Source organism: Gorilla gorilla, chromosome 3 (genome assembly GCF_029281585.2).
Source record: "Gorilla gorilla gorilla isolate KB3781 chromosome 3, NHGRI_mGorGor1-v2.1_pri, whole genome shotgun sequence".
In the NCBI taxonomy this organism is placed as follows: Eukaryota; Metazoa; Chordata; class Mammalia; order Primates; family Hominidae; genus Gorilla; species Gorilla gorilla.
Genome location: NC_073227.2, coordinates 46,011,576 through 46,036,099, shown reverse-complemented (window position 1 = coordinate 46,036,099; position 24,524 = coordinate 46,011,576). Strand labels below are relative to the sequence as shown.

At 43.0% G+C, this 24,524-nt stretch overlaps 1 protein-coding gene and 1 pseudogene across 15 annotated transcripts in view; one reads left to right on the top strand and one right to left on the bottom strand.

Moving 5' to 3' along the window:
* The window catches only part of TBC1D1 (TBC1 domain family member 1), a 250,388-nt gene that overhangs the window by 133,660 nt on the left and 92,204 nt on the right, over positions 1-24,524 (bottom strand). The gene's annotated exons all lie outside the window — the stretch shown is intronic.
* Positions 7,236-10,035, top strand: LOC109026444 (proteasome activator complex subunit 2-like; annotated as a pseudogene).

Below are 24,524 nucleotides of genomic sequence, written 5' to 3'. Positions count from 1 at the left end.
CAGAGATATCCCCCAGGAGGCTGCACTGCTGTCTCAGAAGCCAGGCTAGGGGATCACAAGCACACCCAGACATAAACGCCAGGGAAGGAAAACATCTCTGAACACTCCCTACTGAAGCTGCAAACAGCCTAGTCTTTCAAATCAAATCATAACCTTAATTCTCACATAATGTACAATACCCAAGATTCAGGTAGAACTAGCCCCAGACAGCCAGCACCTTACGATCTCACTCTGTGTATTTAAACCACAACAAATGAGATCAATGTATCAGAATTGCAACAACTACTGAAAAATGTAAGCTTTGCTCTTGCATTCTTCCCTTCCCTATCCTCTTGCTTTAGGAGGAAAATAAAGCACACATTTATATCTCCGGAGCGCCCTCCTCTTACACACCCTTTTTCCGCATCCTGGGGCCTCCAATCCAAACCAGCACCAGCAGAGGTGTTGTTAGGCTCGACAGAAAGGTCAATCATTTCATAACCAAGAAGATGCAAGACGGTTACTGCTGAACAGAAAGGCGGGGGAGATGGAAAGAGAAGAACACTTCCCTTTGCTCTCTCCCTCCCCCTCCCTGCCAGGGAGCCAGGTCAGACCCTTCTTCTGGGCTCGTTAAGTTGCCGCTGAGGCATCCTGCCTTGGCATAAAAGGGCTAACCTCAAGAACCAAGGAAAACCAATATTCATGTTTTACTGTTTTTCAATAATCTATCCTTTTTGAACACAGCTACAAAATGTACTGTTTAATTATCTTCGGTTTCTAAAAATTAGTTCAATACACATCCACATAAAAGAAAAACAGGAAAACATAAAGTTGCCCATAATCCCTGGAAACATCTACAGTTAACAATCTGGCTTTTCTGTTGTGTAGTTCTTTGTGTACACTTAATGGTAATTTCTTTTACCAATTTTTTTAAGTGGGATCATAGTGTTCTGCAACTAACTTTTATCATCGAGGGCATATTTCACTAGAACCCATATTAGAACCATCTCATTCCTTTCTGATAGGTAATTAAGGCATAGATTTCATTAACTGCAAACACTGTACAAAAAGAAAGTACAAGATTTCTTTTTTGTTTTAAAAAAAGGCATATTCAGGATCCATCAGGCACTCTGCTCAATAATAAAGCATTTTGGTAAATGTGTGACGAGTATCCCAACCTTTGCATAAACTGCCAGGACTGCTAATTGCATTTCAGTGTAAGAAAATTGTTTAGTGTGTGCAGGTTGAGTGAGGGAGGGAAGTACAAAGATATGAGAGTGAGCCCAGTACTGCTTACTAGACCACAAACATTCCATCCGGAGGGAGCCAGGGATCTGGAGCAGTAACTAAAACAGAATAACCTTTAAAAGAGTAGAGATGAACTCTCGTTGCTGGTCACAACTATCAAGAGAAAGTCAGCCCTAACTGCTAGGCAGCTGAAGCTATGAATATGTGATGCTGACAGAACCTATGGGGAACTCTGTAGCTTGGAATGCTGAAATAAGCTGCAAGCACTGCTTTGGGCAAACCACCTGAGCTCTAGGAACCTCGACTCCTCTTCTATTAAAATGAGACATTACCAGCTACCTTGGAGGGTCATTTTGAGGACAAAATTAAATGTGAAAGTTTAGCATAGAGCCTAGCCCATAATAGCTCCCAATAAATGCTAGCTGTTACCTTGATGTTTGTAAGGTAAGAAAAGGCCAACTCTTTTTTTTTTTTTTTTTTTTTGAGACAGGGTCTTGCTCTGTTGCCCAGGCTGGAGTATAATGGGCACAATCACAGCTCACCACAGCCTCAACCTCTCAGGCTTGAGCGATTATCCCATTTCAGCCTCCCAAGTAGCTGGAACTGCAGGTGCATGCCACCATGCCTGGCTAGCTTTTTTGTTTTTTGTAGAGATGGGTTTTCACCATATTGCCCAAGCTGGTCTTAAACACCTGGGCTCAAGGGATCTTCCCACCTCAGCCTCCCAAAGTGCTGAGATTATAGGTATGAGCCACCACATCTGACTGCCAACTTTATTAAAATATCAGTACCTAGAGGCAACAGGCTTCCATCTACCTTTCAGTACAGAACGAATAATAAATGACAAAAATAATTTCTATAACATCAGCAGGCAATAGATAATGCCAGTCATATTCAAACCTTTGACCAAATTTCCAAACACCCTGTAGGCAACAAAACTCTCCATCTCACCCCATCCTCAACTTTCCAGCAATCTCAAATATGAGTATGAATGTTCTGATTAAAATGGGGCTGAGGAAACAGAACATGTCCCCCTCCTTCCTTCTGCCAGCCCTAGACATCATAAACACCCACAGGAACAGAGTGTGAAAACCACTACCTTACAAAATACACGAGGTCTGTGAGTGGTATCAAAAGACACAATTACAACAAATTTAGTTATAGATCTAATTGTATTTTATTCACAATTCATACATCAGGGCAGACTCCATTCTACCAAATCAAATGAAAGCTCCCACCAGGCAATGGCAGAACAGTAGGTATTGTAAGATGGAAACAAAGAAACAGAATAGAAAAACCTGACTGGTTAACATCAGGTTACTTCAGGCTACTTTTCTGTAAGGGCTAAATAAAGCAGAAGGGATTTCCTTGCTATGCTGACTCAGGTAGACTGGAATCTCCTGTTTTCAGGTCTGTTCTGGGATCCATCTGCTTTCTTAATATTTCAGTTTGATTACATCACCTTTAGCACAAGTGACTCCATTTCGGTTTGGTATGTTCAGCTGGAGCCCAGTAGAGAAGTTCAATCTAAAATAATGGCCACCCATAATTTTTAAGAGCGTCAAGCAGTTTTTATGGCACGTCAAGGCAGCCCTCTAAGCCTCAGAGCACAAAACACCTAAATAAAGGTCAGCTCCCAGAGAGTAGGATTACTGTCTATTGTGCTACTTATGTAGGACAAAGTAAGTGCCTAGTACACTGTCTGGCATACTGCCAAGTATTCAATAAGTCTGCTCAATGTATAAATGATTGCAATGCAAAACGATCTAATGACTTCAAAGTTTTTAAGCAATGAGAAAGACATATTTCAAATAGGTCTTAGAAGAGAAAACCACCATAAATCTGTAAATCTCCAACACAATGCCTGAGCACAGTGGGCATACAACAAATATTTGCAGAAGAAACAGATGCTGTAAAAATAATAAACCAGAAATACAGGGAGCAATTCCTTTTGTATAATAAGATTTTTCTAGACAGCTGAAGACTTTGTGTCTGGCTATTTTTATTTTAAATATTTTTGGATGGGAACTGCTTAGTATATTTTTTCAAAGCCTACAGAGAATGTAGTTTAACCCTTTCTTTTTTATGGTGGGTATATATCACAATGCCCACAAGAGCGACTGAGGTTTTGTTAAATTGTGTGTGCTGCTGACTATATGGGATTAGTCTTAGGTGAGAGACAGCATCTCAATCACACACCCCACATTCCTACCAATCCTGAACGAATGCAGGAATGCTCTCTCTCAAGCACATCCCAGGGACTGAAGCAGAGAGATTCTTAAACTTTTCGTGCCACAGACCCCTCTCACAGCCTGGTGAAGCCTATGAACCCTGAAGAATAAAGTTCTCAAATGCATAAATTAGAACACAAGGGATGGCAAAAGATTCAATTATGCTGAAAGGGAATTATCCAAATAATTATGATATAGTACTAAGTGCTTACTGCCATATTTAACAAGATCAAGCAGCAAGTCAATAACCTACTGTAACTCAAAGTAATGATGAGCACATACAGTATTTGAGAGATGTATAAAACTGTAAGGCATATGGAAATAACTGACATGATATCGTGATATAATAAGAACTATTTGGTCTTGACACAAGAGCATCTAAAACCCTTGGCATTTCCTGAGGGAACTGGGTAATATTAGGAATGCCTTATAATAAGGAATTAGGAATGCCTCATAATAAGCCCCTATCAACTGTACCTGAGTTTATGCTAATGAGGTGACTCTTTTTGGGTCCTAGATAGCTTTAGGATTGGCACTGGTTGCCAGAGGGACCAACTTTGTGATTCGAGGGTTGGGATTTACACCCTACTCCCCAACCTATATCTCCTGGGAGGGGAGAAAGGTGAATTAGTTACCAATGGCCAATTATTTAATCCATTATGCTCACCTATTGGAACCTTCATAAAAACCCCTAAATGGTGGGATTCAGGGAGCTCCTGGGTTGATGAACTTATCGAGGTGTTGCTAGGTGGCAGGCCCAAAGAGGCATGGAAGCTCTAAACACCCCAAAACCCCTTCCATACCTTGCCTTATGTATCTCTTCCATTTGGCTGTTCTTGAGTGGTATTCTTTCTTTCTTTCTTTCTTTGAGACGGAGTCTTGCTCTGTTGCTCAGGCTGGAGTGCAGCGGCGCGATCTTGGCTCACTGCAAGCTCCGCCTCCCGGGTTCACGCCATTCTCCTGCCTCAGCCTCCCGAGTAGCTGGGACTACAGGCGCCCGCCACCATGCCCAGCTAACTTTTTGCATTTTTAGTAGAGACAGGGTTTCACCGTGTTACCCAGGATGGTCTCGATCTCCTGACCTGGTGATCCGCTCGCCTCAGCCTCCCAAAGTGCTGGGATTACAGGCATGAGCCACCGCACCCGGCCTTGAGTGGTATTCTTTATAATAAACCAGTAAATGTAAGTAAAGAGTGTTCCAAGTTCTGTGGGCCATTCTAGCAAATGACTGACCCTGAGGAGGTGATGGGAACTTAATTTATAGCAGGTCAGTGGGTGTCTTGGGGCAGTCTTGTGAGACTGAGCCCTTAACTTGTGGGGTCTGTGCTAACTTCAGGTTGTTAGTGTCAGAATTTAACTGATCACTGGAGACCCAGTTGGTGACCAGAGAATCAGAGAACTGGTTGCTGGTGTGGGGAAAACTCTGACACATCTGATGTCAGAAGTGTTCAGTGTAGAAACAGATCATGGTACTGTGATTTTATTGATGTTACAGTCACAGGAACTGCTACAGGCTGAGGATCCCTAGTCCAAAAATCCAAAATCTAAATGCTCCAAAATTGGAAACTTTTGAGCACCGACATGACACTCAAAGGAAATGCTCATCGGAGCATTTTGGATTTTCAGATTTGGGATGCTCAACTGGTGAGTACAATGCAAATATTCCAAAGCCCTAAATCTACAACACTTGCTGCTCCTAAGTATTTCGGATAAGGGATACTCCATCTGTAATGCTACTGGGTTTGCTGACTACATTCAAAATCGAAGAAAATATTAGATTTTCAGTTACTGGTTAGTGAAAATAAAGATGTGAACCAAAGGAAGTCCAGGGGATGGGAGGTATCAGCTACATCTCAAAAATACAATCACCACCACCATGAGTCATGTCTTGGGACCATGGTGCATATGTATTCCATATATGAATAATGCAATAAAGCCAGCCCCACCATCCAATGCAAACAAATCCACTTGAAAATGAGAAAACCTCGCCAGACGCTATAGTCATCAAAGAAATTAAAATCAACATGAAGAGCAAACTCTAATGGGGCAAAACTCAAGCGTCCATTAGTTAGAATAACGGAATTAATTTCTACACAGTATAAATTCTTCATCAATACCAGCACATTATAATATTTTCAAATGTTACAAGTACTCAATTTTAGTCTGATGTGATTTATTGCCTAGCTAGTCCTTGGAATACGACAACTCTGTCCAATACAGAAACAGATGGAAAAGCATTTTCAACTGTCAACTTGATATTATCACTGCCAATGGAAAAACAAGAAAAGCATACCCAATAAATACCTTTGATATCTCATTTCAATAAACTGTTAATTAGGTTGTAGCTCACATCTGACAACCACTGCAGGCAAGTGGGCAAGCCTTTCCTCTAGAATGTTCTTCCACTGACTCTCCTCCACTAGTGTCTGCAGGTTCTTCCAGATCCAACCCAAATGTCTCCTCCCCTCCCTCCCCCTACAGGCCTGCTCTCCCAGGTCCTGAGGGCACCTGCTCTTCCGCTGTAACACCTGTCACAGCCCTGAGCCCTTCCCCTACACCACGCGCGGGGGCAGGATGCTGTTTGATTCGTTTCTGTGTACTTTACAGGCCTACATCAGAGTATTTGCTTAACACACACACTTTAATGTGTGAGGCAGTTTCTGTTTCTCTAAAAGTGTAAAATTCATAATGTAACAGTAATTCACTTCGATTAAATATATTTACTTGAAAATACACCAAAGTGTTGTAGGTAAACTTTACCTACAACATGTAGGTTAAACATGAAAGAAACATAAAACCCTTCCACTTTCTTTTTTTCTTCTGTTTTTGTTTGTTTTGAGACGGAGTCTCACTCACCCAGGCTGGAGTGCAGTGGCTTGATCTCAGCTCACTGTAACTAACCTCTGCCTCCGGGTTCAAGTGATTCTCCTGCTTCAGCCTCCAGAGTAGCTGGGATTACAGGCGCCCACCACCACACCCGACTAATTTTTGTATTTTTAGTGGAAACAGGGGTTCACCATGTTGGCCAGGCTGGTCTTGAACTCCTGACTTCCCAAGTGATCCACCTACTTTGGCTTCCCAAAGTGCTGGGATTACAGGCGAGAGCCACCGTGCCTGGTGGAAAAGCCTTCACTTTCTAACTTTACCTAATATGATGTAGGGAAAGTGTGACCAACAGTATTTTATATAATCAAATACACATGGAGGAACGTAAATTTCTGACACCTTCTCTTCAACCTGGTCATTTAAGTTAATACAATATCTCAGGCATCAATACCACTTATCAGGCCCACTGTGTGCCAGAGGCCATGCTTTCGGTGGATTATATCTCATTTAATCCTCACACCAACACTCTGAGGAAGACACCCTCATTCCCATTTTACAGAAGGCAGACTATCAGGTCAGAAACTGTGCTGTGCGCTGGGCTGAAGAGTGGGGACAGACAGGTAACATGATTTAGAAAACAAGGCAACAGAGGCAAGGAGACTGACCACGTGCACAGAGGGGAGGTCAGGAGGGGAGGGACAGAGAAAACCGCCTAAGAGCAAGGAGGCCCGGTTGGTCAGGGGAGGCAGACGAGGAGGGAGGTGTGGAGGAGGCCCAGGACAGCCCGACCCAGCTGCCAGCAAACAGCTGAGACTGAGACAGCTGAGGCCTGCGAGGTGGGGACTTGGCCAGGTTTGCATTTCCAACAGATCGCCAGGGCTGCTGGGGAAAGAATGGGCTTGATGGACATAACAGCAGAGGAAGGATGACAGGCAGGAGGATGAAGTGGCAATGGCTCATTCACCTGCCTTCGTCCTCAAGAAGACAGTCGCTGGAGACAGGGGTCTTGTAACCCAGTGCCTGGCACTGTCCCTCACACCCAGAGTGAATACATCACTGATGAAGGAAGAGACAAGCAACTGAGGAGAGAGAAGTGACGATCTCACCTAGGGCAGTGGCAATACAAACGGAGAGGAGAGGATGAAGTCAAGAACTATCTAGAAGGTAAAGCTGGCAAGAAGTGGTAACTGAACGTGACAGATGAGGGCTGAGGACGGGGAAAAGTTGGGAGGGTTCAGTGGCTAGATGGCAGAACCACTGTGACCAAAAAAAATCCAGAAATCTGAATACAGATTGCAACTCAATATTTATTCACATGGGTTTTCTCTTCTCAAAGACATCTTATCCCTGAACAAAAAGTGGAAACTGTGCAGACAGTGAAACCAGGGTGTGCTGCAGCTCAGAGAATAATCCCCTCGCCCACCCACCCTCAGTCTACTCTGGCATTCTGGCAAAAAGTTCTCTTTAAAAAAAAAAAAAGTAAATGTATATGAACAGCTGTTATTTCTTCTACTTATTTCCAGCAAGAGACAGAATTTTAAATAGTGCTTATTAATAAAACAGATCTGGAAGGGACTACGTGTGGTGGTCTGCGGGTGGTAGGAATATGTATTTGGGCTTATCAGTATGTTATTTTTCATATATATGTATTTTTGTAATCATAAAAAAGGTTATTTTTAATTTTTTTAAAAGTACATTTTTCTTAAACTTTAGTCTTTTCAAGGTTACCATCTACTGCTACTAGGTAAAAACTTCTAGGGGCAAAATTATTTGGAAAGAAGAAAAAAATCTTCATCTTAGAATAAACTCTTTTAATGTACAAGTGAAACGGCATACAGTTCTAAGTGCCCCCAAATGCTTCACGACATAACACACAGAAGCCTTTAAGTCAGGAAGCACAATACAGTACAAAAACAAACTTCCAAATAAACCCCAGAAACCAAAAACTTTAGATGGCAGTCTAAAAGCAATATTCAAAAGACTGCCCCTGCATTTGCACAGATAATTATCTAAGATGAAGATTTGTAGCTTAAATTAAAATTGTGATAATACTAAGCACTGGTCTGTCACGTGAAGCTAATGGTTCAAGCTTGAGTTTAGATAAACCATTAGCGTGTTAACCAGATAAATACTCTTGTTCCTTCTCAGGAATTGCAGTAAAATAAATGTGATTCAAATTATTACATATGTGGACACAGTATGGGATCACATTGACAGCACCAAAATTAATTTTTTAAAAACAAAATATTTCATAATATAGGCTATGCCTCAAATATACAGTGCCTTTGTCCAAATCTTAAAAAGCCAAACCCCTGTTCTCCCCCTCACAGACAAAAACCCATGGGTGGCAGACTTTGGTAAGCCAAGTGTGGGTTGGATCTCAGTCCTTGCTTGTGCCACTGCCTGGGTGCCCGCAACTTGCACAAATGTACAGTGTAGCCCAGCCACAGCCCTGTCACCATCTTTGAGGTCCATGGTCATTTCCAAATGAATAGAAATTTACACATTTCCAAATGAACAGAAAAATTACACTAATTCATGAGTGCCAGGCTCAATCACAGGAAAGGGCTCTGAGCATGTGTTATAACTATCAATTATTTACAATTTTAAAATATGCCAGACAAGCTTTACAGCACTAACTGCATTCTTGAGTAAAACTTATCACATGTGTTCAAGAACCCAGATCTTCATTCTGATCAGCAGTAGAAACAGGTTTTCCTCTCACACCATTTCAGTTCTTGAAATCAACTACACTCACCAAGCAACCATTCCCTTTCTTTAACTTTGATCAACAGGCAAATCAGAACTTTTGCCAATAAAGGATGTTAGTTAAAAGCAGTCTAATCCATTTTCCACTTTATATATTTTAGACTGCAAACAATACCAAGGGTAACAATAACAATACTATTCATTGCTCCTTGGCATTCTCGGAGTTATAAATGTTAGATAACTTCAATATATACTTATAACACTCAGGCTGTGAATGTGAAAGCCCGGGTGACTGGCCAGAAGACCAGAGATCCAGCAACTGAAGCTGCACGGCCAAGCCTTGTGGTGGGTGCCTGAGCAGGGAGGCCCACACCCAGGTACATGTCTTCAGGCAAGAGCTTTCCCAAGAAGCCAAGGAATTCCTCTACAGATTCTTGCCACAGAAAATCATATACCTGCATAGGCCTTGCAAAAAGATTCCCTCATTGTAGCTTCCTGACCTCCCTCCGGGCCCCACTGGACATCCCCATCCCAGAACCCCCACCCAAGGATGAGGTAGAAACAGAGAGGCAAGAGAAGAAAGAAGTCCTTGAGTGTGGATTTCTCCCTGGGAATGAGAAGGTCCTGTCGCTGCTTGCCATGGTTAAGCCAGAAGTCTGGATTCTCAAAGAGAAATGCATTCTGGTGATCACATGGATCCAGCACCTGATCCCCAAGACTGAGGATCCAAATGATTTGGAGTAGCAATCCAGGAGAAGGTGCTGGAGAGGGTGAATGCAGTTAAGACCAAAGTGCAAGCCGTCCAGACAACCATTTCCAAATACTTCTCAGAACATGGGGATGCTGTGGCCAAGGCCTCCAAGGAGACCCATGTAATGGATTACCAGGCGTTGGTGCAAAAGTGAGATAAGACAGCCTATGGGGAGGTCAAGGCCAGGGAACTGGACCTGAAGGCCTTCTGTGCTGAGCTTTATCATATCATCAGCACCAACCTGGAGAAAACCGCAACCCAAAAGGTGAAGAGAAACCATTTGTGTACTGAGCCCAGGGCTGGAAGGAAAACAAATGATCTATACTTTGTGAGGGGGCGGGGAAAGAAACCTCAGGTTGTATCCTAGCATTTGATACCTAAAAAGCAGAACTGAGTGGCAAATATTTTCTTCCTGCTTTTATAGATGAAGGAAATCAAAGAAATACTGTACAGGACAAGAATGAAACAGTATGAAGTTGCACAGACAACGAAGTTTCCAAGTCTGAATTCGTAGCCAGTGCCTAACCCTCTGCTAACATTTTTGTTTACACCTTTATCTGTCCAGGCTCCCAGCATATGAGGAAGAAAATCTCATCTCCTTTTAGCACCCATCGCTCCAGGTCAGTTTCCCGAGGGCTGTTGTGTCAGTATTGAAGGAAACAAACTGCAGTACTCTTAAAATCACTTCTAGTTCCAAATTCTACTATTCTACAAAAATAAATTGGCTAATAGGATGAAAATACAAAAATAAAAAAATACCCACAAAACAAAACCAAAAAAATGCCAACATCAAGAACATGGTGATACAGGTTAAGTATGTAAGTTGCAAAAAAACAAAAAAGAAGCCCTCAGCTCTAATCACCCACGGAGTTAGACCCAGCTTGCCAAAAGTTCATGTGAAAAAGATTTAAGGATTGTAATTGACTGTAAGCCCAAGATAAGCCAGCAGAATGGCCTGGAGAACAAAAGAATGAAAAGGAACAAAAAGCCTAGGGCATTAGGAGAAATGTCATCCTCACACTAAGAGAGGGGTCACAGCCTCACCCTCCTTCTTGCTGATCAGGTCACACAGCAAGTTTCATTTTTGGTTTTAGGATACTTTAAAAGCAGCAGCAACAAGGGTCATAAAATGCATGAACAGAGGCTGGGGGAAGAAGATAAAAATGCCTTTGGCTTGGGAAGGGGAGACATGGCAGCGGCCTTTAGAAATCTGTCGCAGGAAAGAGGCATTAGCTCCGCTCTTCTCATAAATGGGAAAGAAAGAGGCTGGGCGTGGTGGTTCACGTCTGTAGTCTCAGCACTTTGGGAGGACAAGGCAGGTGGGTGCTTGAATCCAGGAGTTCAAGAGCAGCCTGGGCAACACAGTGGTGCACACCTATAGTCTCAGCTATTTAGGAGGCTGAGGCAGGGGAATCACTTGAGCCTGGGAGTTCAAGGCTGCAGTGAGCCAAGACTGTGCCACTGCACTTCATCCGGGTGACAGAGCAAGACCTCGTCTCAAAAAACAAACCAAAAAACAAAGTAAGAAAGATTTCCACTTCGAATATATTATAAAACCTTTCTTTCAACTAGAGCTCATTCAAATGGTACAGATTTCTTGAGGAGTCAGGCATCCCTTAAAAAGGTTCGAGCACCACAGTCTAGGGCTTTAGGGCTTTATTTAATAAAGACAGGCGATGAGAGCCTGCCTCCACCTTCCAGGGCCTCCTGAGCAGGTTCCCTCCAGGCAGGATTTGAAATCGGTTTTTACTCCCCCTTCAGGCCTCTCAACTTCTGGGAAGTGCTGACTTCATTTTCACGAGATCAGACATTTTACAATCAGGGAATTTCTGGAGAACCAACACCAAAACCAAGGCTGACAGGAGATAAAGACTGGCTTCGCCAGCCAAGAGCTGATGCTGGGAATGTGCTCAAAGCTTTGTTGTGGCCAGGCGCGGTGGGGTCACGTCCTTAATGCCAGCACTTTGGGAGGTCAAGGTGGGTGGATCACTTGAGGTCCGGAGTTCGAGACCAGCCTGGCCAACATGGTGAAACCCCGTCTCTACTAAAAATACAAAAATTAGCCGGGTACGGTGGCGGGCGCCTGTAATCCCAGCTACTAGGGAGGCTGAAGCAGGAGAATTGCTTGAACCTGGGAGGCGGAGGTTGCACTGAGCTGAGACTGCGCCACTGCATTCCAGCCTAGGCAACAGAGCGAGACTGCATCTCAAAAAAAAAAAAAAAAAAGCTTTGTTGTTTGTCCCATGCCAAGGGAGTGCTACTGTATGTTGAGGGGCTTCAGTGACTTGCTGGAACTGAACTTTGATCCACTCACCACAATGCAGGAACAAGAATTCCATCTATCAAGTGGGAATTGTAGTCTCTGAATCCTAATGACATTTTCAAAAGCAAGGCTTCATCTTGATTTAGTTACAAGAGGAAAAAAATAAAATAAAGATCAGCCTTAAGGGGAGGCGCAGGGTAATGAAATCTTACTAATGTAATTCTCTCCTTTAGAATGTATTTAGTAAAATCTTTCATTTCATAGACATCTTAAAAAAGATTCTTTATAGTGTTCTGATTCTCTCTCTCTGTCTCTCTCTTTGTCTCTCCCTCTCTCTCAGGATGGCATCTACTCCCCAAAAACTAAGAAAGATGATTTCTTTCTCTACATTTCCAGCTCTGAATTCTTTCCTAAACTTCGCTAACATTTCCAATCACCTATTTAAAGAATCACCAGGCCGGGTGCGGTGGCTCACGCCTGTAATCCCAACATTTTGGGAGGCCGAAGCGGGTGGATCACCTGAGGTCAGGAGTTCGAGACCGGCCTGGCTAACATGGTGAAACCCCATCTCTGCTAAAAATACAAAATTAGCTGGGCATGGTGGCACATGCCTGTAATCCCGGCTACTCGGGAGGCCGAGGCAGGAGAATCACTTGAACCCAGGAGGCGGAGGTTGCAGTGAGCTGAGATCGCGCCACTGCACTCCAGCCTAGGGGACAGAGTGAGACTCTGTCTCCAAAAAAAAAAAAAGAATCGACCAGGCATGGTGGCTCATGCCTGTAATCCCAGCACTTTGGGAGGCCGAGGCGGGCAGATCACGAGGTCAGGAGATCAAGACCATCCTGGCTAACACGGTGAAACCCCATCTCTACTAAAAATACAAAAAACTAGCCGGGCGTGGTGAAAGGCACCTGTAGTCCCAGCTACTCGGGAGGCTGAGGCAGGAGAATGGTGTGAACCCGGGAGGCGGAGCTTGCAGTGAGCCAACAAGATCGCGCCACTGCACTCCAGCCTGGGTAATAGAGCGAGACTCCATCTCAAAAAAAAAAAAAAAAAAGAATCACCAGACTTCTAGTCCTTGACCTTAAAATATCCACATCAAGCTCATTCTCTTCTCCTTAAAATAGGCCTTTCTTCCTATTTCCTTGTTTCCCAAATGCCTTCTAGGTAACTGGGCTCAAAACCTGGTAAGTGGCTTCTGCTCTTCTTTCTCCTTACTCCCTCTTTCCCTCAGCTCTTTGGGTGTATATTCTCTCACCATGAGCCCAAAACCTCAAGCGCTGGTCTGGGGCTACACTTGCTTCAGCCAGACCCCAGCAAGACCTCTCCTCTGCCGCCTCTGGCATCTCCCTACATCCATCCTGCTATCCAGCACAGCCTGATCTTCTGGAAACACAGGTCTGATGGGGTCAGCCTCCTGCTCACAAACCTTCTAGGGCTCCTCTGCAATCTCTACCAGAACAAACACAGTCCTGCTAACCCTCAGGGTCTCCCACCAATGGGGCTCCACTCAACTCTTCCTGCCTTATTTCACCTGGCTTCTTTTTCTGTATGTTCTGTTTGTACCAAACATGTTTCGAACACACCTCCTAAGCCTCTGTTCATTTGGGTTTCCACCTCCATACCTTTGCTCATGCAGTTTCTTCCACCTGGAATATTCTTTGTCACCCCCTGGATGGGACCTTTGAATCACTCACTCAACTTATTCACTTTCGGGATGAAATGCAGCCACAGGAGGCTGGAATGGCTGGCATCTGGTCACAGAGCCAGGCTAGACACAACTAGACCTCCCCAGTAAGCACTGGTTTTTTAGGCCACACTGGGTCCCTATGATTTGCTTTTAATTGGGATAAAATCATCCGGTGTAAAATTTCCTTATTAGGCTAAAACCTCCAAGCCCACTAAATTTAAAAAAAAAAAGAGAAGAGCTGCCAGTGCCCACATTTCCAGGGACTTGCAGGAATTCTCTGAAACTCACAAGCCTTACCAGGTCTGCACGCTCATGTTCAGCAGCAGGTGCTAAGTGACTGTAAAGGGCTGTGGTGCCCACCCTGGGGTCTTCATGCAGGGCTTGAGGGTACAGTCACCCTCTGCCCCATAGTGACAGGCCAGCTGGGCTCCACTGCCTCCATCTATTCAGTCAGGATTAGCACAAAAACTTGTTAGAGAGGTTTAAAGGGCTCCCAGATCAGCGGAGAGGTACTCCAGGACACTGTGAACTGTTCTTAACACCCACACCCAAGCCAAATCTCTGGCACCCAGAATAAAAATGATGTTTTTGAGAAGGACAATATCTAAGTTAACAGTGTATAGTCAGTTCTACTTATCCCTGATCAAAATTAACCGTGAGGTTGTAAAGTGGGATTTACTACATTTGGGAAATTATTACCTCTGTATACCAAGGGGCTACTCAGAGGTTTACAGTTCCCCACCTGCTTTCTGGCAGGCTGACTCTGTGACTGCCTTCACTGCCTTCCCCCCACCCACCCCCGCCCCAGGTCAGCAGCTGGGTCTCTCTCATCTTGGCAGTTGTGTCTCAAGTGCCTGCCACAGAGTAGAGGCAAAAGAAATAGATTGTGATCAACACTGAGCTTGAAGCGGCCAGATTTCTTGACCAAGAACGTCTGGAAACACCACACTACTCCCCCAAATAGTGTAGTTATTGCAAAACAAATACAGAGTTGTGTGGTCTGGTGGTCTAGTACATCAAGCTCTTTCCTTGGGGAAAAATATCCAGAGACCACATTCTCAGCTGATTAACACACTAGAGAATTGACAAAAATCAAACTTTGGTACGATGTTCTTTCAGTTACACCAAAACTGGATGGCACAGACTTGAAGTGCTGCTTTTACTGAAACACTAGTGTAATAAAAATCCCTATGTATTACATTCACGTATTTCTGGAAATGGAAGGAGAATCCCTTCCCTTCACCTGGAAATTCAGGAATACAGCTTTTTCTGGAACCATAAGAAGGCTTTGGCCTTAGATGTACTAGCAATATTTCATGCTTATTATACAATTAATTGATTAATAATCAGTACACAAGGGGCCACAAACTCCTTACTCATAAGCGGGCTTTTGGTTGTGTTTCTGAGGTCAAATTTTACAAGTTCTAATACAGGGGTATCCAATCTTTTGGCTTCCTGGGCCACATTGGAAGAACTGTCTTGGCCCACACATAAAATACATTAACACTAATGATCGTTGATTAGCTTAAAAAAAAACTCAATGTTTTAAGAAAGTTGATGAATCTTTTTTGGGCCACATTCAAAACCATCCTGGCCTGTATGCAGCCCACAGGCCGTGGACTGGACACTTGCTCTAACATTTTAAACTTGGAAACTTACATATTTCTTTTAAAAGCCTAACACAATAGAGACTGTCACAATAGACCAGTGTAAATGTCTCTAAGCAAATAACGTCTCAAAAATCTGACAGTTTATTTCCACCTAATGACTGGTTTCCTTTGGGCCCACCCTTTAAAAAGAACTTCCGCAAAATACCATTTGGCTAATTCTCTGCCTTGGGCAGTCCTACAATTATAAATTCTGCTAAACAAATAAACTTCCTTCCTATTTTTAAAGTATTCCAAAATTGGAAACTCTGTGTCTTTGGTTGGCAAACTATTTTCTGGAGTCTAACAGCCTTAGCCATGAAGAAATTCTTCACTGCACTTTGAGAGACGAAAAAGACCAGAAACTGTCAAGGAGTCCCTCCCTACGCCTATTTCAGGGAAGGGGAACTAACGGCACAGAGTTGTGACCTTGGGCAAGGTCACACAGGCTGCTGGTGGCAGAAGCCAATGTCATCCTCTCTCCCCCATTTTCCCCTTAACTGATCTAAGTTACTTGTGGCCTAAAGAAAGCAGTTTGCTCTTGTTCTGTACTAGGGACCAGGGTTTATGTTTAATTCATGCAGAATGTGCTAGAACAACAGAAAGAATCTAAATATTAGTGTCAGCAAAAAGAATCAATTTCCGTAAAACATTTAAAGAGATTTATTCTGAGCCAGATGTGAGGACCACGACCCATGACACAACCCCAGGAGGTCCTGAGAACATGTGCTCAAGGTGGTCGGGGCTATAGCTTGCTTTATACATTTTAGGGAGACATAAGACATCAATCAATATATGTAAGGTGTACATTGGTTTGGTCTGGAAAGGTGGGACAACTTGAAGGTGGAGGGGAGGTTGCAAGTCATAGGTGGATTCAAAGATTTTCTGAGTGGCAATTAGTTGAAAGCGTTATTATCTAAAGATCTGGAATCAATAGAAATAAGTGTGTAGGTTAAGACAAGGTCATAACCTGGGTAAAGACCAAGGTTTTCATCATGCAGATGAGGCCTCCAGGTAGCAGGCTTCAGAGATCTCATCAGACCTAACAAAAAATGTGCCAGACTCTTAGTTAATTCTCTCCTGGTTCAAGGAAAAGATCTGGAAAGTGAAGAGGATTCTTTAGAGGAAGTAGATTTTCCCCATAAGAGACAGCTTTCCAGGGCCATTTCAAAATATGCCAAAGAAATATATTTTGTGGTAAAATACTTCAATTTCTTTCAGGGCCTGCTATGTCAAGTGATGTTAGACTAGAGTTAGGCTGGAATTTGAGATCTGTTTTGGCAGTCTTAAGATCTCTGTTTTAATGTTTACGCTGGTCAGTTGTGCCTGAATTCCAGAGAGAGGAAGGTATAATGAAGCATGTCCCCTTTCCCATCACGACCTGAACAAGTTTTTCAGGTTTCTCTGGAATGCCCTTGACTGAGGAGGGGGCGGTCCATCGGTCAGTTGGGGTGCTTCAAATTTTGTTTTTGGTTTCCATTTGAATGAGTGCCAGGTGATGCAAAGAGCTCTGTTTGGATCTTAGCTGTGGCTTTGGGAAAGACATCTCACCTATAGTGGGCTTCATGTTTCTTCATCCTTAAAAAGAGGGAATGCAGCTAAGCAACTACAAAAGTCTTCCTCCACCCCTAAATTCAATGATGATGATGGTTCATGAGTACTAAGTGCTTAATCTAGGTACTAAGTGTGTTATGTGGATAAATCGTCAACCGCTTAGAGGATAGCTGTTTATTATCCCCCCTTTAATGGATGAACACATTAACGTCTAGAGAAAAAAATTACTTAAGGTCATCCCTCCACTGGTAACTGGTGGAGAGATCTGACCTAGACCAATGATTTCAGGGGCCCTTTCCTCCTTATCAAAGGTAGACAATCTAAGATAGTTGGCTTGACTTGCACTCACAGAGACACAGATTCTGAATTGAATACAACTGTAGCAATCATTTAACACAATGTTCTCATTTTATAGATCAAGGACTGAGGCCCAGGCAAGTGTAACTTGCCCTAGGTCAAAAAATGTATTGGAAACATGTAGCTACACCCTGCTGTTCCTAGACAAGCTCATCCAAAAGAGTGCTTGACAGTTTACATGCACTTACATCAGCTCACGTGATGCCAAACAAGGCTACCTGATGGGCACCTGGCATTGATCATCTTTCCCACTGTCGCCTAGCCAAGGCTAAACAGCAAACACAGAGCACACTGGGACCTGCACCCCACGCCTGCTACTACCTGCCTAGTGTGCTATCTATAGGCCGATAAAACATCCACAGTATGATGCTCTGGAGAGTCTATGCAGAATCGACTCCTAAAGAGAATTTTCCAGGTAAGCTGAATAACTATGAAACGTGGTTCTGTGGTACTTTGAAAAGAATATCAGAGAATAAGTGAAAACACTCTAAAATCCACAACTCAAGTCAACGAGAAAATGCAATCTCACGTGGTCACTCAAAACTGACCTCCTTCGGTCTATCATTGAATTGTCTTAACCTCCTCCCAATCTTCACCTTCAATCTTCTATGTGATTTTTCTCCTATTTCCTGTTGCCTTCTCTCCCTAACTGAGAACATCACAAAATTCAGGGATTTTAAAAAATGTTACACTTCTTGTATAGTTTCCATATGGTATATCTATTTTTAAAAGCAGATTAGTTGAATGTTTTATGTCTCTCACCTAAGAAAGGGGAAAAAAGTTCAGTTTCTCAGTGGAACAAGATATTTTTCTAAGCTCTGCTGCCCTTGTTTCACATCTTGAACATGCGTTGTAATCCCCGTTACAGAGACAATGCAGGTACAACAGATAAAATATGAATTTAGAGCCAAACAAGTCAAGCTTTAATCTTAATATCTAGGACACGGTACCTAGCCTTTCTGAATTTCAGTTTCTTCATATTTCTTTCCTGAAAAAAAAAAAAAAAAGTGGAAGGAGGAAATAATACCACTACTGCCACAATTATTTTGAGAATTAAATTAATTATGAGACTTCTAACACAATAGCTGGCACATATAAAGTTCTCAAAAATATAGTCATCTCTTCCCTTGTTATTCATGCTAAAATAATTGTCCCTTCTATTAAATGCCCTTTGCAGTTGATGTTTTTCTGAGCAAAGTCAATCTCTCATATTAGAGGGAAGAGATCCATTACACACACCTACTCCATCTCCCAGAGGACGCCTTCCAGGAAACAGGAGCACCCAGTGAATGGGTGGGTCACCGCAGCCCAGTGCTAGGGAGATAAACAGCCACACTAGACATTGGCAACTTGCACTCTCTTCAAATACTCAGGCTGTGCTTCTTCTTGCACAGTTAACACAACTGGTTGGTCCTACCAGGCTGCAGAGACACCCTTCACATATCAAAGGATCCCCACCCACTCCAACCTGACTACTCAGGCTTCCTCTCCTTGCTCATTTCCCTGCAAGCATCTTGACCTGAAATTTGCAAGAATACACTCATCAAGGGGTTAAATAAAGTATCCTGGGTCAGGCACAGTGGCTCGCACCTGTAATCACAGCACTTTGGGAGGCCAAGGCAGGCAGATCACTTGAGGTCAGGAGTTCAAGACCAACATGGCCAACATGACGAAACCCCATCTCTAGTAAAAATACAAAAATTAGCCAGGCACGGTGGCGGGCACCTGTAGTCCCAGCTACTCTGGAGGCTGAGGCAGGAGAATCACTTGACCCCAGAAGGCAGAGGTTGCAGTGAGCCGAGATCGCGCCACTGCACTCCAGCCTGGGCAACAGAGCAAGACTCCGTCTCAAAAATATAAATAAATAAATATTCTGAAATACAATATATTATTTGATAGATGTGCATAGTTTTGATTTTAGTAAAACATTTTGAAGATGAAAGTGCAAACAAATCAGCAGAGCAATATTAACAATGTACATCAAAAACAGGTGTCCAAGAACTTTTAAAGTTCTGCCATAAACTAGCTGTGTGATCTTGTTCAAATCAAGTTATTTCATCGCTCTGGGTGTCAGTTCCCCATGTAGAAAAGAACAAATGGAATTACATTCAAGATGACATTCTGGTTACACCGTAATTACATTACTAAATCCTACTAGAATGACCACCACCCTAAGCCACAATTACTGATAGGTATTTGAGGGCCATAGGCAGTGCTGGTATGAAAGAAAAGGTCTGAGTAATTTATTTAAACTGATGTGCCTTCCCCAAGGTTAAAAATCAGTGGTCTCAAAAACAAGGCAAACAGTTGGAAAGCAACCTTGAATCATTCTGAAACACGCTAGAAAACTACCAGTAGTATTTCCTCACTATTCCTTTTCATAACCCACCACATCAATGACCTATAATTACCCTTGACTTCACTCAGACCTCATCTTCTAGTCTCCTCCAAAATCCCAGCTGAGTGATTCTTTGTGCACATATCACATTAAAATTAAATTATCTCCACAGGTCTCCCTCTCCCCATTAGACTGCAAGCTACTCAAGGGCTGGGCCCATGTGCTACTCATCTCAGTATCTACCCTGCCTAATACCACACATGCCATTAACTTAAACTGCCCATTCGACCATGTTTTAAATGGTTTACATCTGAAGATAGTCTTCACAATTTCCTAAGCAGATTTTGACATTAATGGATTTTAAAATAGGAACTATTTTTAAAAAAGATAAATACAAAACAAGTATACATTAAGTTCATTTCAGAGACAAGAAAACAGGCTCAGCAAAGTTAACTTAGCCAAGTTCAACCAACGTAAAAGAACAGAGCCTGTGAGTCTAATCCCATTATAACATGACAGATATAAAAATAATTTACAGGAAAATAACCAAAGTGCATGAAAATTAAGGAAATTTTTCTGTCAACTCTTTCATATAAATTTAACAAAAGAGCACAGAGTACTTGTTCATCACTCTTCCAATAACAAAATCAGAAATCATAGAAATTTTAAAATGGAAAAACCAGATACTTAAGATTAGATTCATAAATATCATAAATATAGGCCGGGCACCGTGGCTCACACCTGTAATCCCAGCACTTTGGGAGGCTGAGGCAGGTGGATCACAAGGACAGGAGCTTGAGACCATCCTGGCCAGCATGGTGAAACCCCGTCTCTACTAAAAATACAAAAAAATTAGCCAGGCATGGTGGCGCGTGCCTGTAGTCTCAACTACTCGGGAGGCTGAGGCAAGAGAATTGCTTGAACCCGGCAGGCAGAGGTTGCAGTGAGCCGAGATCACACCACTGCACTCCAGCCTGGGTGACAGAGCAAGACTCCATCTCAAGAAAATATATATATCATAAATATAACCAAATAAAGGTCTTCCTATAGGTTGTACAGATGTTCTTGAATATTACTGTGCATTCTAAAATAAAATTAAAAAGCACTAACATTTCCTTTTTTTTTTTTTTTTTTTTGAGACAGGGTCTCACTCTGTCACCCAGGCTAAAGTGCAGTGGCACAATCCTGGCTCACTACAACCTCTGCCTCCCAGACTCAAGGAATTCTCGTGCCTCAGCCTCCCAAGTAGCTGGGATTACAGATGCACGCCACCACACCCAGCTAATTTTTGTATTTTTCTAGAGATAGGGTTTTGCCATGTTGGCCAGGCTGGTCTCAAACTCCTGGCCTCAAGTGATCCACCCACCTCAGCCTCCCAAAGTGCTGGGATCACAGGTGTGAGCTAACACTCCTGGCCTAACATTATTTCTATTCCTTAAAAGTTAATCAAAAGAAAGGGAGTAGGACTACATCAGCTGTCATTAAAGAAACATAAATTAAAACATCTATGAGGTACCACTACACACCTATTAGAATAATCAAATTCCAGAATACAACATCAAATGCCTGTGAGGAGGAAAAGAAATTCTCATTCATTGTTGATGGCAATACAAAATGGTATAGGCACTTTGAAAAGCAGTTGAGTGCTTCTCACAAAAACAAACATAATCCTACATTACAATCTAGCAATCATACTTCTTGATATCTACTCAAAGGAGCTGAAAACTCATATCCACACAAAAACCTACACAGAGATGTTCATAGTAGCTTTACTCATAATTGCTAAAACTTGGAAGCAACCAAGATGTCCTTCTGTGGGTGAATGGATAAACTGTGGTACATCCAGGCAATGAATATGATTCAGCACAAAAAAATGATCAAGCCATTTAAAAAAAAAAGCACACAGGAAACTTAAATGCATATACTAAGTGAAAGAAGCCAATCCGAAAAGGCTACATGTATACTGTATGATTCCAACTACATGACATTCTCTATAGGCAGAACTATATATACATGCTCTATAAATAGTATGAAGATTAGTGGGTTGCCAAAGGCTCATAGGAAGGGAGGGATGAATTGATCACAGAGGACTGGTAGGGCAATGAAACTACTCTGTATGATATTATAATGCTGGATACACGTCATTATACATTTGTCCAAACCTGTAGAATGTATATCCCCAACAGTGAACCCTAAACAATGGACTTTGTGTGATAATCATATGTCGATATAGATTCATCAGTTGTAACAAATGCACCATTCTGGTGAGGAATATTAATAACAGAGGATAATGTGCATGTGTCCCCTGTTCTTCCGTTTCTATCAAAACATCTGTGAGTTTACTATGAAAATCACAAAGCTTGAGAAGTTCAGTGGGGACAGGGGCTATACGGGAAATCTCTGTAACTTCCACTCAATTTTGCTGTAAACCTACAACTGCTCTAAAAAATAAAGTATATTTAAAGAAAAAAGGGAAGAAGAAAAAGCTGGGCACAGTGTGGACTGTACAAAGCATCATACAGAATGAAATATACAGCTATAAGAGTTTGGGGGAGGGCCGGCAGACACAGTGACTCACGCCTATAATCCCAGCACTGTAGGAGGCCGAGGCAGGTAGATCACGAGGTCAGGAGATCGAGACCATCCCGGCCAACATGGTGAAACCCCGTCTCTACTAAAAATACAAAAATTAGCTGGGTGTGGTGGCGCCTGCCTGTAATCCCAGCTACTCGGGAGCTGAGGCAGGGAATCACTTGAACCTGGGAGGCGGAGGGAGCCGAGATCGCACCACTGCACTCCAGCCTGGTGACAGAGCGAGACTCCGTCTAAAAAAAAAAAAAGAGTTTGGGGAAAGATCATCTTTGGCCCCTAATGGGTCTTCACTGCTCCAGAATAAAATACCAAAGGGGTCTGTATGCCATGCTCATCCTGGTCCTCATTCACCTCTGCTACTCCCCCCAGCAGTCTCGCTCCAGGCCCACCAACCTCCTGTGAGTGCAGCTCCACCAAGGGGCCTCCAGGCCTTAGCATACGCTACTCCAACTGCCTGGCACAACCTGCCCTTCCCGTTATTCTCTGCCCTGCTTAGTACATTCGTCAATGAATGAATGATTAATCAGAGGTGCTTCAGGAAAGGAATGAAGGATGAGGAGGGTTTTGATAGAAACTGAAGAACAGGGGACACACATACAGGCTAAGATCAGATTAAAGAATTTGTCTAAGGAAACAAATTATCTTTTTTTCTCATCAGGCATTGCTCTGGGCTATGTTCTATTTGTGGATTAGGTGGGATTTCTATCTCTGCTTTCCTCCATTCTCTTTCAGTAAAACCAACCTACGCCCAAGTTCCTGGCACACTCTAAGCAACTAGAGTTCCCAAAGCCCAAAACACAGCTGCCACCACTACCAGATAAAAAGTGCTCCACAGGAACTCTGCTGAAATCCTGGTCAGGGTTATACCAGCTTTGCTTAGCCGAGGCAGCACATTTTTCAAATTCAAGAAATGGTTTGACTATGACAAGGAGTTTTCCCCTCCTTATTAAACTCGAGCATCCACTAATAAAATGTAGTATGAGTCTACAGAAGAAAAAAAAATTTTAAAACAATACATCACATTAACCTAGGACACACATCAAGGACAAACCAACATTGGACTGACTTCAAGCAACACAAGAAAATTGTTGCCTAAATATTTGCTATAGTCAGATTCACACCTTACATAGGAAGGCTGCTGTGCTGTGTGCTGGGAAACAGAAGGGCAACTCCTACCGCCTACCGGCACCCAAGGTGGGCTGGTCTAGTCTGCAGGAAACCTCAAAGGTAAATAAATAAGCCCAGAGTCAGGACAGAACTTTGCATGGAAGCTGTGCTTAGAAGAAAGAGATGATGGAAGGGCAAGTTGTACTTGTACTCAACATATAAATAGCAATTAGTTACTCGGTTATTTGCACCAAACACAGACAAACAAGATAGCAAAGCCACTGGGTCACATCATTTCAAAATACAGACAATGACTATCTACTGGTATTCCTTTCTTATTACTGAGGTCCAAGCTACCACTATCACCTCCTACCCGAACCAAAACCACCTCCTAAGTGGTCCCTCTGCTTCCATCCGAAATATACATCAGCTGACATCACTCCTCTTTTCCACACCTTCAATGGCTTCTGACTACACTTAAAAGCAAATCCAAACCCCATTCTAAGCCTATGGAGCCATAAACAGCCTGGCCCACCTTACCCCTCCCCACTCAAAGCTCAGTGCTGTGCACCCAGCTGGATGTATTCCAGCCATACCTCCCTTCTCCCTGAGGCCTGCCTGGAGCATGTTTACTGCCCTCTCACCAGTCAGATGGAATGCCACCCCTGCACCACCCCAGCCCGGAGCCACTTACTTCTCTTCCTAGCACTGATCACCATCTGAAATAATCGTGTTCACCTATTTGCTTGCTGCTTTGCTATCTCTCCCATCTAGAATTCCATAAAAACAGGGGTCTGCCTGTCGGTTGCTAAATCCCCAGCTCCTCAAATAGTACCTATTATAGGTAGGTTATCCGTAAATATCTGCACTGAACACATTTGTTAAATGACCTGTTGAATGAATGGTGGCTATATAAACCAATGTTTTAAAAGTAATGCCCAAATACGGAAAACCTGGTTTTACATAAAATATTAATTAGCAATCAGTTACTTGCTTTACAAAAGGATTCTGTGGGCTGGATGCAATGGCTCACGCCTGTAATCCCAACACTTTGGGAGGCGAAGGTGGGCAGATCACTTGAGGTCAGGAGTTCAAGACCGGCCTGGCCAACCTGGTGAAACCCTGTCTCTACTAAAAATACAAAAATTAGCTGGGCATGGTGGCGTATGCCTGTAGTCCCAGCTACTAGGGAGGCTGAGGTGGGAGGAGCACTTGAACCCAGGAGGCAGAGGT